Genomic DNA, 19,944 nt, shown 5'->3' with positions numbered 1-19,944 from the left:
TACCTTAAGAAGTGGATTTCAGGAGGCCGCTAGAGAAGTTCTAGGGATAAGAAAATGTGTTAAGAAAAAGCCATGGATCACGGATGAAATCCTAGACCTCATTGAAGAAAGGAGAAAGTATAAGAATACGAATACTGAGGAAGGACAGGCTTGCTACAAGAGAATAAGGAACGAAATTTGCCGCCAAGCGAGGGAAGCCAGAGAAGCGTGGATGAGGAACATATGTGAGGACGTACAAAATAACCTCGTTAAAGGGAAAGTGGAAGCGGCCTATAGAATATTTAGGAACCATTTCAAGGAACGAAACACAAAATGTAATAGCATAAGGGACAGGAATGGAAACATTCTAATTGAAAACGAAGACAAAGCCGAGAGATGGAAGGAATACCTGGAGAAATTATACAACGGGAGCAAACTTAGCTCAAAAGTTCTCGAAGAGGAAAGTGAAGTTGAAAAGGATAACCTTGGAGCAAGCATCTTAAGATCGGAATTTGACGCTGCTGTAAGAGACCTGCGAAAGAATAAGGCCCCAGGAATAGATGACATTCCAGCAGAGTTGATAAAAAATGCAGGAGAAAAGGTCTTAACTCAACTGTATAAAACTATCTGCGATATGCACTCCACAGGAGATTTACCTAGTGACTTCGAGAAGAACATCATCATTCCCATACCCAAAAAGAAGAGAGCTGAGAAGTGCGAAGAATTTAGGACCATAAGCCTGACGACACATGCGTCGAAGATTCTGACAAGAATCATTTACAGGAGAATTGAACGAAGAGCAGAAGAATTCCTGGATGAGGACCAATTCGGATTTAGGAAAAGCAGGGGCACAAAGGAAGCAATTTTGGCTCTTAGGATGATCATAGAGAAGAGAATGGAGAAAAACAAACCAACCTTCATAGCATTTGTCGATTTAGAGAAGGCCTTTGATAACGTGGAATGGAATTCAATGCTTAGAATTTTGAAAGAAATCGGCGTACTCTACAATGATCGTAGAATTATTCATAGTTTGTATAAAAACCAAGTAGCTGTGATCAAATGTGGACCAAACGGTGCAGAAGCGAGAATAAGAAAAGGGGTGAGGCAAGGTTGTGCGCTTTCCCCCTTAATTTTTAATGTACTTACATAGAGAAAGCCATCAACGAAATCAAGCAGAAAGCTTCGGGTGTCAATATCCACGGAGAAAAAATTAGTATGCTGCGATTTGCTGACGACATAGCAGTCATAGCCGAGACAGAGAAGGATTTGAAGAAGACGTTGACAAACATAGACCAGCAGTGAAAGGGTTAAGCCCTCGTATTTTAGCACGACTCAGTTTCTTGAGGAATCTTTTTCAAAGACGTATTTGATTTTGCATGAACATTTATTCATTGTATATATTTTACATTGTAAATTCCTGAGATCAAAAAAAGTAATTATTACCATTATAATAATCATAACATTGATTTAAAAAATTGCATCAAATCTCAGGTACAGTGTATTGTACTTAACAGGTAATAAATTTGAGCTGCCATTGGAATGAGATAAAAACTTAATCATGTGATTCCAGCAGCATTTACCAACATCAAAATAGCTCTTTAAAAAAGCCACCCAATTGCACACAAAGTGTAAAGTATACCACTAACAATAAACATTTTACAAGACACGAAATTTGCTTAAAACAATCATGTTATTAGAAACAAGGAATGAGTCGATCCCAAGCATCGATTCTTCATTCATTCGATTCTCAGCCCTAGACTCGATTCTGATTTCATCGATACGCTTAAGCCCAGATAAGAAACTATCTCAAACTCACACCAATTCTCATTTCCTTAATATCAACTCTGAATAATTTTAATCTTTAAAGCACGGCTTTAAATCCCAGATGTATCACTGAATGTCCTTGCATTTCAATGGCCTAGTTTTAAAATATAATCAGCTCTCCAGTTAACTCTCGACCGACCAAACTCATTATAAACACATCCGTTTTCACCCCTTCATACGGCTCCGAACCGATCCGGCTAGCTGTGATACAACGCGCTCTTTAGGTGACTAAGTTTCACTAAATGTATTCAAGCATCAAGTAGTAAACATCGTAGGAGCATCGAGTGAAAATGTCTTTTAAAAATATTCTGCCTAACAAAAATACATACCTTTAAAATTGTGATGAGTTTGGGCGCAATTAATGAGCTTCTCTGATCCAAAAACTTTAGCAACTTCCCGTGGGGACGGCCGAAGTCAAACTAAAGCCGTGTCCCAACTCGATTGTCCAATAAGATATAATAATAATTGTTTATTCTTACGGGTGTTAACCTAATGAACAAAAAGTCATAATTAAGAATTTAGACATAGTGTTACATAATTAAGTATATATGAGAAGCATATATAAACATCAATAAGCATTATTTAACACGTTAGAAAAGTAAACGGTAGCAAAAGATAACATGTGATCGGCATAAAAAGTTATAAAATAACATATACATACATATAGGAATATATATATATATATACTTATAAGAAGCATACAAACATTAATTAGCGTTAAAATTAACGCCACCTTCTCTTTAACTAATTTCTCCGTAATTCTTACACTTCCATTAACGCAATTTCATTATTATAAACAAAATAAAAATTAATAATTATTCGAACAAGTCTCAAAATATCAACACTACTTGCAAACAAGTACTATCCCTTGCTGACAGCCATGATGCCCTTTCTCCTGAAGACGCTTTGCACGCTTTGAATCATGGGAAAAGTGGGGCGAAGGATGCACTCCTCGATGCCTAAATCTGGCGGCCGCGTTAGCTGCCTAAATTCCCTCCCTAATGCTGGCTAACGAGTTGGGACATCCTTCCAAGATGGCGTCATGGCTAAATCCTGGAATTGGCATAGCCAAATGGCCAATTGGGACACGGCTTAAGCGAGAAGGCTGCATAGTGCGTTTCAAAACAAAGAGCTACTATGAGCGTCAAGAGTCAATGCCGCCTAATAGAGCGATTAAATGAAAAATCACTCGCGCTGTGCCTTTCAGATCCATTGCGCCAGACAACGTAGGCTACGGTTAAACGCGTATATGACGTGACCGACGCGGCGTGCGTAGCCAAATGCACACGGAAACTCAAATGCAAAGGATTCAAGCATTAAAACAAGAAAAACACGTCGGCGAAATGGGCGAATTCGTCCACAAGTCCAAGGCAGGGAACGTGTAAAAAAAATAAGCCTTTTGGGCCACTTAATTACCTTTGTCATTTTATTCTATTCAAATCCGTCATATTATAATGACAAGAATGGTACTGAAAAATCAACATCCCAGTTGTAGGTATGAATTATTAATTATTATACTTACGCAGCGGTGGAATCAGAATTGAGAATCGGAAAATCGATTTGGAAGAATCGGAAAATCGATTTGAAAGAATCGGAATTGAATGAAAGTGGAATCGACTCATTCTATTACGAACATATCCATGGATAAGTTCTAAAAGCACATATCTCAAAAATTGCAACTTTTCAGGAGAGCAAAAAAAAAACGATTTAATTTTTCTAATTGTCCGCCAAAATTAAACACAAAAAAGTCATAAAACTGAAAAATAAGCGCACAATTGCCAAGAAAGAGCTGTTTTTTGCTTGAATTCTATTTTTTAATGTTATTAAACTTTGTTTAAGATACCTGTGTCAAACCGGCCAAATATTGAGATAAGTGTACTTAAATCTTAGCCATCGATATATAAATAAAGATATCCATTCCACAGGAAATGTCAGGCATGGGGTATCTGAAATCACTTGTGCTAGGTTGCCAATTTGAACAGCACACTGGAAAAGTCAAATATGGCACCAAACTCAACAATTATTCCATTAAACCTGAGAAATAACCATGTACCGTATAAATGACACACACTCCAGCAGCAATGATCTCTTCAAGACACCGCAAAACAGCCAGATGTCAGATATTTTTAAGGCACTTTCGAGAAAAATTTTGCACAAACAGAAGTTTTTAGAACCTATCACAGGTCAAAATCACTGGTACATCGTCCTCAAGCTACGAAAACTTTGAACGCACAAAATATTAACACTCACTATCGGCTATAACATTTGATGACGTCACTTAAAAACACTGGTAAAACCAATCAGATGACATTTGTTTGCGAAAAGTCTGTATAAAAAGTGGAATACTATGTTTTAAGTGAGAATCATTTCCTTTTCATGAAACCTGAGATAGCACAACGTAGAAAATACAATGCAACACATTCCACTAGCAATGAACACTGCTGTTTAAACCCCTTCAAGACAAAATCTTCTAATCTTCAAGACTTCAAAGCAAAACAGCAGGATGTCAGATGTTTTTAAGGCACTTACGAGAAAAATTTTGCACAAACATAAGTATTTAAGAACCTATCACAGGTCAAAATCACTGGTACATTGCCCTTAAGCTAAGAAAATTATGAAGATACAAATAATTAACATTCACCATCAGCCATAAAATCTGGTGACATCACTTAACACTGGTAAAACCAATCAGATCAAGCTTGTTTAGGATAATTCTGTATAAAAAGTGGAATACTATGATTGAAATGTGAATAACTTCCTTGCCTGATATACAGTAGATTCCGGTTAATTGGGACATATCGGGACTTTTGCACTTTGCCCCAATTAAGCGGCTGCCCCAATTAGGCGAACTATCCTGTACATGGGCATAAAAAACTTTTAAAATTGTAAAAAGAAGACTAAAGAATGTTTATAATGCAACATAAGTTTAATTAAACTATTAATTTGATTAATTAATCAGCGAGTTTAGTTAATTTATTATCATTTTGAAGAATTATAACAATTTAGTTTAAAAAAATGTTTACATCCTCGGGCGACGCTGAATGAATGTCTTTTATTAAGTCCTATTAAAGAAAAGACCAATCCTCTTGCGGATAGCATAACAACAAGAGCTTTCAAAACAGGGCAAGAATAGGACAATTTGTGAAAAATGAGAGTAAATCGAAGGAGGAAAATATAAAAAATAGTATTCTGGAGACAAAAAATTTTAATTTCGTTGCGAGTATAGAGTCAATGTCGCTGACTCATGGCCCAATAAAGTGGCTAGCTGTCCGAATTAAGCGGAGAATACTCTGGGATATTCCTCTATTGGGTTCCGTTCTTCAAGATCTGCCCCAATTAAGCAGCTGCCCCTAGTAACCGGTGGACCCATTAAACGGAATCTACTGTAGTACCAAATAGCTGATACAATAAAACACACTCCAGTAGCAATTATCACTGCTGTTTAGACCACTTCAAGACACAGCAGGATGTCAGATATTTTTAAGGCTCATCCAAGAAGAATTCTGCACAAAGAGACGTTTCCCAAAACCTATCACAGGTCACAATCACAGGCACATTGTCCTTAAGCCAACTGAACTATGCACACGGACGTAATTACACTCACTGTCAGCTAAAACATCTGGTGACGTCACTTGAAACTATTAAAAACTATCACATCAACTTTGTTCAGGAAAATTCTATATAAAAAGTGGAATACTATGTTTAAAATGTGAAGCAGAAGCAACAAATACTGCTGTTTAGACCACTTCAATACACAGCATGATATCAGATATTTTTAAGGCACATAAAACAAGAATTCTGCACAAACAGACGTTTCCCAAAACCTATCACAGGTCAAAATCACAGACACAATGTTCTTAAGCCAATTGAACTATACACACGGACATAATTACACTCACTGTCAGCTATAACATCCGGTGACGTCACTTGAAACTATTAAAAACTATCACATCAAATTTGTTCAGGAAAATTCTATATAAAAAGTGGATTACTATGTTTAAAATGTGAATCAGGAGCAACAAATACTGCTGTTTTGACCACTTCAAGACACAGCAGGATGTCAGATATTTTTAAGGCATATACAAGAAGAATTCTGCACAAAGAGACGTTTCCCAAAACCTATCACAGATCACTATCACAGTCACAATGTTCTTAAGCCAACTGAACTATACACACGGACATAATTACACTCACTGTCAGCTATAACATCTGGTGACGTCACTTGAAACTATTAAAAACTATCACATCAACTTTGTTCAGGAAAATTCTATATAAAAAGTGGATTACTATGTTTAAAATGTGAATCAGGAGCAACAAATACTGCTGTTTAGACCACTTCAAGACACAGCAGGATGTCAGATATTTTTAAGGCACAGAAAAGAAGAATTCTGCACAAAGAGACGTTTCCCAAAACCTATCACAGATCACTATCACAGTCACAATGTTCTTAAGCCAACTGAACTATACACACGGACATAATTACACTCACTGTCAGCTATAACATCTGGTGACGTCACTTGAAACTATTAAAAACTATCACATCCAATTTGTTCAGGAAAATTCTATATAAAAAGTGGAATACTATGTTTAAAATGTGAATCAGGAGCAACAAATACTGCTGTTTAGACCACTTCAAGACACAGCAGGATATCAGATATTTTTAAGGCACAGAAAAGAAGAATTCTGCACAAAGAGACGTTTCCCAAAACCTATCACAGGTCAAAATCACAGGCACAATATTCTTAAGCCAATTGAACTATGAAAATGGACATAATTACACTCACTATAACATCTGGTGACGTCACTTGAAACTATTAAAAACTATCACATCAACTTTGTTCAGGAAAATTCTGTATAAAAAGTGGATTACTATGTTTAAAATGTGAATCAGAAGCAACAAATACTACTGTTTAGACCACTTCAATACACAGCAGGATATCATATTTTTAAGGCACATAAAACAAGAAGAATTCTGCACAAACAGTCGTTTCCCAAAACCTATCACAGATCACAATCACAGGCACAATGTTCTTAAGCCAACTGAATTATGCACACGGACATAATTACACTCACTGTCAGCTATAACATCTGGTGACGTCACTTGAAACTATTAAAAACTATCACATCAACTTTGTTCAGGAAAATTCTATATAAAAAGTGGATTACTATGTTCAAAATGTGAATCAGGAGCAACAAATACTGCTGTTTAGACCACTTCAAGACACAGCAGGATGTCAGATATTTTTAAGGCACAGAAAAGAAGAATTCTGCACAAAGAGACGTTTCCCAAAACCTATCACAGATCACTATCACAGTCACAATGTTCTTAAGCCAACTGAACTATACACACGGACATAATTACACTCACTGTCAGCTATAACATCTGGTGACGTCACTTGAAACTATTAAAAACTATCACATCCAATTTGTTCAGGAAAATTCTATATAAAAAGTGGAATACTATGTTTAAAATGTGAATCAGGAGCAACAAATACTGCTGTTTAGACCACTTCAAGACACAGCAGGATATCAGATATTTTTAAGGCACAGAAAAGAAGAATTCTGCACAAAGAGACGTTTCCCAAAACCTATCACAGGTCAAAATCACAGGCACAATATTCTTAAGCCAATTGAACTATGAAAATGGACATAATTACACTCACTATAACATCTGGTGACGTCACTTGAAACTATTAAAAACTATCACATCAACTTTGTTCAGGAAAATTCTGTATAAAAAGTGGATTACTATGTTTAAAATGTGAATCAGAAGCAACAAATACTACTGTTTAGACCACTTCAATACACAGCAGGATATCATATTTTTAAGGCACATAAAACAAGAAGAATTCTGCACAAACAGTCGTTTCCCAAAACCTATCACAGATCACAATCACAGGCACAATGTTCTTAAGCCAACTGAATTATGCACACGGACATAATTACACTCACTGTCAGCTATAACATCTGGTGACGTCACTTGAAACTATTAAAAACTATCACATCAACTTTGTTCAGGAAAATTCTATATAAAAAGTGGATTACTATGTTCAAAATGTGAAGCGGAAGCAACAAATACTGCTGTTATTGGACCACTTCAAGACACAGCAGGATATCAGATATTTTTAAGGCACAGAAAAGAAGAATTCTGCACAAAGAGACGTTTCCCAAAACCTATCACAGGTCAAAATCACAGGCACAATATTCTTAAGCCAATTGAACTATGAAAATGGACATAATTACACTCACTATAACATCTGGTGACGTCACTTGAAACTATTAAAAACTATCACATCAACTTTGTTCAGGAAAATTCTGTATAAAAAGTGGATTACTATGTTTAAAATGTGAATCAGAAGCAACAAATACTACTGTTTAGACCACTTCAATACACAGCAGGATATCATATTTTTAAGGCACATAAAACAAGAAGAATTCTGCACAAACAGTCGTTTCCCAAAACCTATCACAGATCACAATCACAGGCACAATGTTCTTAAGCCAACTGAATTATGCACACGGACATAATTACACTCACTGTCAGCTGGAACATCTGGTGACGACACTTGAAACTATGAAAAGCTATCACATCAACTTTGTTCAGGAAAATTCTATACAAAAAGTGGGTTACTATGTTTAAAATGTGAAGCGGAAGCAACAAATACTGCTGTTATTGGACCACTTCAAGACACAGCAGGATATCAGATATTTTTAAGGCACATAAAACAAGAATTCTGCACAAACAGACGTTTCCCAAAACCTATCACAGATCACAGTCACACGCACAATGTTCTTAAGCCAACAGAACTATGCACATGGACATAATTACACTCACTGTCAGCTATAACATCTGGTGACGTCACTTGAAACTATTAAAAACTATCACATCAAATTTGTTCAGGAAAATTCTGTATAAAAAGTGGATTACTATGTTTAAAATGTGAATCAGAAGCAACAAATACTGCTGTTTAGACCACTTCAAGACACAGCAGGATATCAGATATTTTTAAGGCATATACAAGAAGAATTCTGCACAAAGAGACGTTTCCAAAACCTATCGAAGGTCAAAATCACAGGCACTACGTTCTTAAGCCAACTGAACTATGCACATGCACGTAATTACACTCATTATCAGCTATAACATCTGGTGACGTCACTTGAAACTATTAAAAACTATCACATCAAATTTGTTCAGGAAAATTCTATATAAAAAGTGGAATACTATGTTTAAAATGTGAATCAGAAGCAACAAATACTGCTGTTTAGACCACTTCAATACACAGCAGGATATCAGATATTTTTAAAGCACATAAAACAAGAATTCTGCACAAGCAGATGTTTCTGCAAATCTATCACAGATCACAATCACAGACACATTGTCCTTAAGCCAATTGAAGTATCCACACGCACGTAATAACACTCACAATCGGCTATAACACCTAGTGATGTCACTTAACACTATTCAAAGTATCACATCAAATTTGATAAGGATAATTCTGCATAAAAATTTGAATATGCACTATGCTTCAAACGCGTACCAACAATAGCTACATGGCAAGTTATTCTTATTTAAAGCGTAAAAAATCAGGGGAAAAAATAGAATTACATACCGACTTCTTTCATTGATATAGAGTGTTGAAATAGCACATAATAGTAAAACGTTTCTTAAATCTTAGAAAAATAACAATTAATACTTATATACGCGTAATCTCCGGGGATAACATGGATTTTGCACCCTAATCATTAAAATATGTTAAGTTTCACTGTACCTCTCCATTTCCCGCTTCATCTGTGCGTTATCCTGGGCTATCTGAATGTAATAGGAGCAATAGAATTAATCCAGCAATGCCTGCGACATTAGAATTTACGGAATCGGTAGAATTGGAATTGAAAAGTCAGAACTGGTATTGCGATCATAAATCGCTTAAATTTTGAAATCAACTAATCATTACTATTGATCATCTAAACCGTAGTCAACACATGCTCTTTGTAAAAATAGTGGATAAAACGGTAGCTGTTCTTGCAGATAATATTCTGTTCCCTACCTCAAGACGACTGTGAGCCATGATTTGTACTATTTGAACATCCCATCACTGACACTAATCATATAAAACCTATTCAACACATGTTCTTTGTAAAAATTGAGGAGTGATGGAAGCTGTTCTTGTACATGATATTCTGATCCCTACAATCGTCGAAGGACAAGTGGAAGGTAAGAATGGAAAAGGAAGACCTCGAACAAAATGTATGGAACAAGTGAAGAGAGATGTGAAAGAGAAGAAATACGTACGTGTGAAAAGATTAGCTGAAAGGAGAATAGAGTGGAGAGCTGTGTCAAACCAATCCTAGGATTGCTGACCAATGATGATGATGACCTCACGACTACTGTGAGGCATGATTTGTACTATTTGAACATCCCATCACTGACATTAATCATATAAAACCTATTCAACACATGCTCTTTGTAAAAATTGAGGAGTGATGGAAGCTGTTCTTGTACATAATATTCTGATCCCTACCTCACGACTACTGTGAGGCATGAGTAGTACTATTTGAATGCTCCATCACTGACATTAATCATCTAAAACCTATTCAACACATGCTCTTTGTAAAAATTGAGGAGGGATGGGAGCTGTTCCTGTAAAATTTTGGTGCCTTCATCGTGACCCCAGTGAGCCATTATCCCTGGCACAGCCGATATCAGTGCTATCTCACTCGCATCTGACCTATGCCAGTCAAGGGCATTCCACAGGTACCAGTTGCATCCACTGGCACCCAACTGACGGAACAAGTGCCTCCCTTCGTCCAAAATGGCCCTGTATTTCTTCCCCCCTGCCTCATCACCCTTGAAGTAGGGCCTCCCCTCGTTCCTGAACACCAGGTAAACGCACAGCCGAGCCAGAGCTATCGTCATCCAGGTGAACACCCGGTCCGGCGTGTAGCAGTCCTCGGATTTGGCCGCGACGTACACCTTGCGCCCGTAACAAAGCGCCCGCACCGACCGCCCACGTTTGGACTTCATCAACGGCCACCCGTCCAGATCACAGCATTGGGGCCACCTTTGTACAAGATTGCTGTGCTCGTAATCCACGACTATGTCGATGTTCCGCTGGCCCCGGAGGAACGTCAAGAGGGGGGTGGTCAACGGTCCGTGGGTGTACATGTCCAGAAAATAGTCCCTCAGCCTCCAGAGGTCCTCCTGCGTCCCGTAGACGCTTGACATGGCCAATAGGGCATCCGCGCAAGCTTCGCGGTCCCTCAGATCGACCACCACGTTGGGTGTCGACAGGATGGGAGTGATGTCGCGCAATGCCGCAAGCTCCTCTGTTCTCGGAGTGTGCAGCTCCTCCGCAAGAGACCTCAAGCTTGCCCCTAAATTTCTGAGGCTTGTGTCCCTCCCTGTTGCCTCTAAAAGTGGTCTCGTCTGGACAGTCTCTTGCACTTGCGGAGGCCGAACCATTCTTGACGTGCGCAGTTCTTCCACGAGCGACGTCACGATTGTCTCCAGCGCTCTGAGTCGCATGTCAACTTCCACTACACCGCCCAAAGCTTTGAACGCAACAGTCTTCACCGTCTCCACCAGCTTCCTGCAAGCCCCGACTTCATTCTGGATCACCGCCTTCACATCTTTCACCATCGACATCAAAGTTTCCACATCCTCCGTCACCTCTGAGCTAGTGGAAGTCGTCTCCGGCAACAGGGATGACTCGGAGAGAACATGGCTGGATGTCTCGTCCATCCCGACATCACCTGCGTCACCGTTAGTTGCATCACTTTTGTCGGTAAGTGGTTTTTCTACCGCTTCGCTTCCACTTTGGCCAATTTCTGATGCACCAGCTCCATTTTGGCCGCTTTCTGATGCACCAAATCCAATCTGACCACTCGATAATGAGTCACTTCCCTCCTGGCCAGGCGCTGACGATCTTCGTGCCCCGCCTCCCAATTTGGCCGTGAGCTTGACCAACAGCATGATCGTGTTCCGTTCCGGATCCAGAGGAAACATTTTACACATTCCCTCCGCCAGCATCACTGACGTGAGACCAGCGCTGTTGGAAATATTGGGGTTCGACCCCATCCACAGCAGTCGCTCAGCCCAGTCCAGTATCCCCAGTTCGATAGCCTTCTGCAAAAGGGTGGCTCCGAACTCTCCGCTCATGTCAACATCCTGCATTTTCCTGATAACATCTTCACTTTCTTCCAGTGTCTTGGATTTAACGGCCGCTAACATCTCATCTCTCAAGTGCCCCTTCAGGGTTGAAACCCTTCCGGACACTGTCCCAGCTGATAACTCAGATGCCACTGTCCCACCTTCCTTCAATTTTCCAGCAAAAGCCTCGGAAACCTGGACCATCTCACTGGATGTTGCGCATTCACCGGCAAAATCCTTGCTGAATGGGTCAATATTCAAACCACCAGACGAGGATCTCATGCCCTCCTTGTGCTCGGAAGTGGGCTTGGGAATCTGTTCCAGTCGTCCCAACGACGCTGCAGTCCTTTGGGAGGTGAAAGCCAGCAATGCCTGCTTTGAAGGACGAGGTGGAAGTTTAGGCTTTTTGGCGACAGGCTTGAAAGCATGGTCCGATTGTCTCATTGCCGTCACAGTTTTTTCGGAGGAATCCTCCACAGCCTGTTTCACAGACTGAAGTAGAAAAGCAGGTCTCACAGTGGTCGGCTCAGAAACCTGGTCCAGCTGTACATTGGACGCAGCATTTCTTTGATACAAGAGAGTATTCACATCATGGTCCGTAGTACAAAATGGAAGTGAAGGTTTTGCAGTGGCAGGCTCGGAAACCTGGTCGAGCTGTCCCAATGACGCGGCAGTTCTATGGGAGACGAATACCTCCATAGCTTGCTTTAGAGTACAAAATGGTGGTTTGGGCTTCACAGTGGTAGGCTTGGAAACCTGTTCCAGCTGTTCTGAAGATCCTGGAGTTTCTTGAGAAGGAGAATCCTCCATAGCCTGATTCAGAGTTTCAGATGGAATCGCAGTTTTCACGCTGGTAGGCTCGGAAACCTGGTCCAGCAACCCCAGCAATCCTGCAGTCTTTTGTGGGGACCAAGCCCTCATTGCCAGGTTGAGAGTATAGAACGTAAGCGAACGGAATACAGAGGGAGGTTATGCAGATGCAGTGGCATTCAAACGGGATGACCAAATAAAGACAATCAAAGTTTTCCAAAATATTCCAACAATTGTCCAGTCTGTTAAATGGTTATGTCTGTGGTGTAGTGTTGTGCACTAAGCGAAAGATAATGATGTAATTACTTGGCTAGTTGTAATCCCAAAAATAACTTTAAAAAATTCACTAATCAAAATGAATTTCATCAGTTCCTGAGGTGGATGGAATTCAAGTGACTAAAAAAATTCGTATCCACTTAAAGAAGTGGGAATAAAAACATTACTTTGCTTCCAGAGAGCACACCAAGTTCAAAGGTTTTAACTTTCAACAAACACAATTAAAATTTCCGCCATTTCCAGCAACACACAAAAAAGTGGCAGCACTGTCAAAGATTCATATACTTCACAACCTAATGAATAGCCACTGATACGTGTACTCTGTTTCGGTGTTGTAACAGCAGCCTCTTCAATGGGACGCACTGGAACTGTTCGAAGTGTGAGCTTCAACGTGTATCTGTTTTCAGGATCAGACTAGAAGTCTTCACACAGCATCACGGACGATCCCTTAAAGTCCTGGCAGATGTATTTCCGAAGATCTCCTTACCTTGAGGAGAAGACGGGAGAACTTAATCAGCTACATCAAGAGGCCCTTAAGTGGAATGAGAACAATATTGTAGTTTCCTTCATCAAAGAAAATGAAAGGTATTGATTGCGATTCGTTACCAACCATTCCTGTATTCATAATATACAAATTATTTGGTTTTAGAAAACCCAGTTTAGACGAATGATAACCCCTCAATGCCGTTATGCATACCATGTACGCGCCCTTTTAACTTTATATGCCGCTCGAAAAATTATTATATAGTAGCGCATTATATATCGCAAGTTTCCAAAAATTTTCAATGATCATATACTGATACTGATCGTATATTATGAAAGATATAAATTATTGAATGATAGTATGCCAAAAAGGCGAAGTCATTTAAATCTCATACAGCTGCTGGGATGGGATTTAATTAAATGCCCGCCGCGCTTGAGGGGTTAATGGTCTATTTTAACCTCATTTGAAAAAGGCCAGATTGGCTGCCATGCGATGCCACTGCACGTAACGTCACTGGAACCTAGATGCTATACGAGTAGATAGGAGTTTTGCATCATCTCTGAGATTAACAATGCATGCATGAGGCACAGAGTTCAGGGAAACAAGTCTTAATAATCACCTATTAAAATTTCCTATGGTCGGAAAGTTTCCTTTGTTTGTTAGGGTATCAATAATCCTTATTTAAGCCAAGTGCTACCAGCTAGCAGGGTACTCTGCTACCTGCTAGCAGCCTATATTGTAGCGGCGCTCATGGCCCCTCACCAAGGTGGCCTCAAACAGTGGCAGCGGGAACCAGAATGACGTCACATGGGCTTTTCCCAGCATTCATACTTAGCCGTCGCGTTTTCGCGCGCTTGAAAATTATCACTTTTCATTTAATCGCAAAAAATAGATATCATCATTTAAAAATCTGAAAGCGCGAAATACGTACTCCAGGAGTAATAACCTTTTAATTTAGGCAAGAAAAAAAAATAGGAAACCATCCTATTCTGAAAATGTAAAAAAATGTATAGTTATTTTCTACTAGGCCTGGAGCTCATGAAAATAACTGAAATTTCCACCATTAACCCATTTGAATCCATCCCCCAGGATTTAAATATCGACCCTAAAGACTCACTACGCTGGGTCTCAGGCCGGGCCTTAATGCATCTGACAATCTCGGAGGCTGCGCGCTAGGCTTAGATTGCTTGAACAATTGAGAATGGATATCTTTAAGAGCGACACAGAGAACATAATATTAGAGCCACACTATATTTCCAGGTCCGATAGAAGCGATAAATTAAGAGAGATGTTTTGCCGAACGGATAGATATGGGAATTTGTTTTTCCCCTGAACCATAAAGGACTTTAATAAACGCTAGTCCCAACCTCGTTCGAGGACTTCATTTTTTTAGCTGTAAATGGCTGGTGTCCTAACACCCCCTGCCACACGCCTTTTAGGCAACTTGCGGGGTATCATGTAGATATAGATGCTACCTCAGAGGTTACTCCCCTTCCCTTGCATTGGCTAGAGCTGACGTCCGCTCGTTTGCATTGAAAAATTCGCGACAGCTTCACCTGACATCAGGTGTTCGCGATTAAATGAAAAGTGAAAAATTTCAAGCGCGCGAAAACGCGACGCGTAAGTAGGAATGATGGGAAATAGTCCGTGCGACGCGTTTCTGGTTCCCCCTCCCGCCTTGTGAGGTGACCTTGGGCGAGGCTCAGAGCGCTGATAGGACGCAGGATGCTAGCGGGTAGCTGAGTACCTTGCTGGCTGGTAGCGCTTGGCTTAAAAAAGGTTTATTAATACCTTATCAAACGAAGAAAACTCTCCGACCTAAGCCAGTTTTAATAGGTGATTATTAAGACATGTTTCCCTTAGCTCTGTGCCTCATGCATGCATTGTTAATCTCAGACGATGTAAAACTCCTATCTACTCGTATAGAAACTAGGTCCCTGTGACGTCACGTGGAGTGGCATCGCATGGGCGCCAATCTGGCCTTTTTCAAAATAGGTTAAAATTGACCATTGCCATTCGTCTAAACCGGTATTTATAAAACCAAATAATTTGTGTATTATGAAAACACCAATGGTGGGTAACGAATCGCAATCAATGCATTTCGTTTTCTTTGATGAAGGAAACTACCCTATCGTCTAGACTGGGATTTCTACAACCAAATAATTTGTATATTATGAATACACTAATGGTGGGTAACGAATCGCAATGGTGGGTAAATTTAGTTGAAAAACTTAGTTTGAATTATGTTTAATTACATAGCTATTTTGAAAGATGACGGAATAATTAAAAAACCATTGTGTTCAGCATAAAATTTGAACTTAAGAAACAGTTTTTAAAGTTTTTCTATCTTAAAAGACGGTCAAATTCTTTCCGTAAAAACTGGGGAAAGATTTGTTAATTGTAAGTTTTTAACACCATAAATTTTAAGAAGGAAACGAGTCTCACTAATAAAATGTTATTTCTGAGCTGAATACTTAAAAATCTACTTGTAGTTTAAGTTTTAGCACTGAGAATGCACTTCTTTTTTCTCTAGCTTGTCAAACAATGCCGAAAGCCTTTTAACATCAATTTGATCAATTTATTCAATAGGGTAGTTTCCTTCATTAAAGAAAACGAAATGCATTGATTGCGATTCGTTACCCACCATTGGTGTTTTCATAATACACAAATTATTTGGTTTTTGAAATACCGGTTTAGACGAATGGCAATGGTCAATTTTAACCTCTTTTGAAAAAGGCCAGATTGGCGCCCATGCGATGCCACTCCACGTGACGTCACAGGGACCTAGTTTCTACACGAGAGGATAGGAGTTTTACATCGTCTGAGATTAACAATGCATGCATGAGGCACAGAGCTAAGGGAAACATGTCTTAATAATCACCTATTAAAACTGGCTTAGGTCGGAGAGTTTTCTTCGTTTGATAAGGTATTAATAAACCTTTTTTAAGCCAAGCGCTACCAGCCAGCAAGGTACTCAGCTACCCGCTAGCATCCTGCGTCCTATCAGCGCTCTGAGCCTCGCCCAAGGTCACCTCACAAGGCGGGAGGGGGAACCAGAAACGCGTCGCACGGACTATTTCCCATCATTCCTACTTACGCGTCGCGTTTTCGCGCGCTTGAAATTTTTCACTTTTCATTTAATCGCGAAAAATAGATATCGTCATTTAAAAATCTAAATGCGTGAAATACGTACTCCAGGAGTAATAATCTTTCGATATAGGCAATAAAAAAATAATAGGAAACCACCCTATTCTACAATCAAGTTTGAGGGATTTTTAAAGGTTTTATGATCAAATTCACGGATGAGTGGGAAACCTGCCTGATGTCACTTATTTCACAAGGAGGTACTAACACAACTACATTACAGAGATAATTCCGTCAAGAGCTACCTTCTGTTTACGATCACTCAGAAAGTCATGAATCCAGTTTACCACTGTTTCGTTTAATCTGCATGACTGTAAAAATAGAGCATAAGACTTGAACCCTTGAAGCGTGAGAACGTTTTTATATGTTCTCTGACTGCCACATTTACCCAAATTTTTATTGCTACCTGGATATCTTACAATACGTGAGCAGATAAACGCGTGGACAGTATCTGCACGTGACTGACTTTGAAACATCATCGACATATCAATTTTTCTTTTTATCCATCAATTGTAGTTCTTCAATCAAGTTTGAGAGATTTTTTTAAGGTTTTATGACAGAATTCATGGCTATTTCCAGGTTTTTCCACGGCAGGCGAAATAGGGTAGTTTCCTTCATCGAAGAAAACGAAATGCATTGATTGCGATTCGTTACCCACCATTAGTGTATTCATAATATGTACACAAATTATTTGGTTTTATAAATACCGGTTTAGACGAATGGCAAGGGTCAAATTTTATCCTCATTTGAAAAAGGCCAGATTGGCGCCCATGCGATGCCATTCCACGTGACGTCACAGGGACCTAGTTTCTATATGACTAGATAGGAGTTTTACATCGTCTGAGATTACCAATGCATGCATGAGGCACAGAACTCAGGGAAACATCTCTTAATAATCACCGATTAATATTGCCTATTATAGGAGTTTTATATCGTCTGAGCTAATTTTCTGCAAAATGAATTCTAAGGTAGGCGCGCAAATGTTAAGTGCGTAAATGTCAAGTAAAGTTTTAGCAAATTTTACTTGACATAACGGTTTTCTGGAACCTGAAAAGTGATTTCTAGGAATGTTTCCGTGTAGAACTCGGAGTATTTGTCGTCACTTTTTCGCCGTGTTCTCAATAATCTTGGTTCCTGTAACTGCGACGATGTTTCAGCGATGATGATGCCCAGGTGACCACCATAGCGAAGCCGAAAAAACAAACGCGGGAAGATACAAAAATGGAGAAGGATGTACGTCGCTGCTGGTATTGCCGTCAATGAAGACAGGGACTCGTGTTTATGCCATAGTTTGGCATTCCCATCGTAAGAAATGGCCCAAATATGATACGCTAAAATTTTTTCGCGTAGGAATTGTGAGGTCTAGGTGCCGATATTCACTTTTTACATTGTTTCTTATGGGACATTGTGCTTCGATTAATGTCATTTCGTTTAACGTCACATTTTTCAGGAACGGTAAGTGACGTTAAACGAGGACTCACTGTATTAATAATCTTTGTTTAAGCCAAGTGCTACCTGCTAGCAGCCTGCATTGTAGCGGTGCTCATAGTCTCACATCAAGCTGCAACCAGAATGACGTCACACGGTCTCTACCCAGTCATACTTAGATGTCTCATTTTCATGTGCTGGAAAATTTTCACTGTTCACACATAAGCTAAAAATAGATATTGTCGTTCAAAAATCTTAAAGCGTGAAATATGTACTCAATAAGGAGTAATAATCTCACGATTTAGGCAATCAAAAAAAATAGGAAACCATCCTATTATCCAGCTGTTGAAAATGATTTTTTTGTAAGGGTAGGATATTTTTACAAAAATAATGCGCTATTTAACCCTTTTGCTGCTTCAATAGATTTTTCATCGGTTCCATTATTTTGCCTATTATCCAGAAAAAAATGAATTGAATCATTCATTTGACGTCGCTGAATGTCGCCGCACGAATGGACGTAGTTCCGCTAGAATTTCGAGCAGATGACAGCACCTACGACCGAAGGGAGGGTTTTTCGAAAACGTAGATATTTACCCGCATGTCGTGTTGAAAGGAAAAGTTTTTTGAAAGTCGTGGAATATCCCCGCATGTCGCAGGCAATAACCATAATGTTTTTTGCGGGTATTCCCGCTTGTAGCAGCGAAAGGGTTAAACGCCACTGCTTTTTTAACATAACAAGACCCGGGTTTCGATGGATTATCATCATCTTTACTTGCAAATTATGATCTATTTGTCTTATTATTGTTACCTAGTTACCTAATGGAGAAAGAGGTGAATTTTAAAACGGACGTCAGAATAGGAGAGAAGGATGGGTAAAGATATTCATTTATCAGATTGCTGTCATTACTTATAATAATTTTTGAAATTAAGGACACAAAAAAATTTTAAAATTCTATTTCATTAAAAATTATTGAAAGTAAAGACAGAAGTCCTTTAAACGAATATCTTTACCCATCCTTTTCCCCTACTCTGGCGTCCATTTTAAAATTCGTCTCTTCCTCCATTAAATAACTAGGTAACAATAATAAGCTAAATAGATCATAATTTAAGCCTGAAGATAATGGTCCCTTAGCGAAAAAACTGTTGAAATTTCAACAGATAATAGAAGGGATTCCACTACCAAATATTTTGTCTGATTTATAAAGCAATGGGTGTAAGAAAGGCTCTCACCAAATTTTACCATTGAGCGCAGAATAATTTCGCCCCTAGAGCAGTTTGAAGTTTCAACTTGAATTCCGCGCCAAAAACGTATTTCTCGGGCGACGCCATGTTGATGACGTGTGAACCTCATGATACCTGCATTGCTTGCACAAGGAGTGCATTGTCGTATACGTTATTTCGAGTATAAGTAAACACTAGATAAAAGGGAGAATTTTAAATGAGTGGGAGGAAAACATCAAAAGTTATTGATGAATCCAGAAGTTACAGTTGGATTCAGCAGTTACTGTTGAATTTTCTACAGATACAGATGGATTCAACAGTGCTCCCAGTTATCTGTTGAAATTTCAACAGTTTTTCCGCCGAGGGATAACTCATCGAAACCCAGGTCGCATTATGTAAAAAAGCAGTGGTGTAAGTAATAGTGTAATATCAAAGAAAACTTGGATAGAACAATTCCTTAAAGGCCACATCTTGAGACATGACGGCCTTATGATGACAATCATCGAGGGATGTAAGTGGATGGCAAGAACGGAAAAGGAAGACGTCAAATGAAATACAGGATTTTTCAAAAGTAATATACGTATTAAACAAAGTAATATTTCATCCAAATGTGGTGGTCGAATTATGAATG

The 19,944-nt window shown here is 39.2% G+C and overlaps 1 protein-coding gene across 3 annotated transcripts in view; it reads right to left on the bottom strand.

Moving 5' to 3' along the window:
* LOC124172643 overlaps positions 1-19,944 on the bottom strand; it is a 32,548-nt gene that overhangs the window by 10,750 nt on the left and 1,854 nt on the right. Inside the window, exon 3 of one of the 3 annotated variants that reach the window (XM_046552090.1) lies at positions 13,330-13,523. The exons of the other annotated variants lie outside the window; for them this stretch is intronic. The gene's annotated coding sequence lies outside the window, so the exon portion shown is untranslated. The remainder of the gene's footprint in view (positions 1-13,329; positions 13,524-19,944) is intronic. 3 annotated transcript variants of the gene reach the window in all.

Source organism: Ischnura elegans (genome assembly GCF_921293095.1).
Source record: "Ischnura elegans chromosome 13 unlocalized genomic scaffold, ioIscEleg1.1 SUPER_13_unloc_2, whole genome shotgun sequence".
Classification (NCBI taxonomy): Eukaryota; Metazoa; Arthropoda; class Insecta; order Odonata; family Coenagrionidae; genus Ischnura; species Ischnura elegans.
The sequence above is the reverse complement of the archived record's forward strand: the minus strand, read 5'-3'. Positions and strand labels throughout refer to the sequence as shown.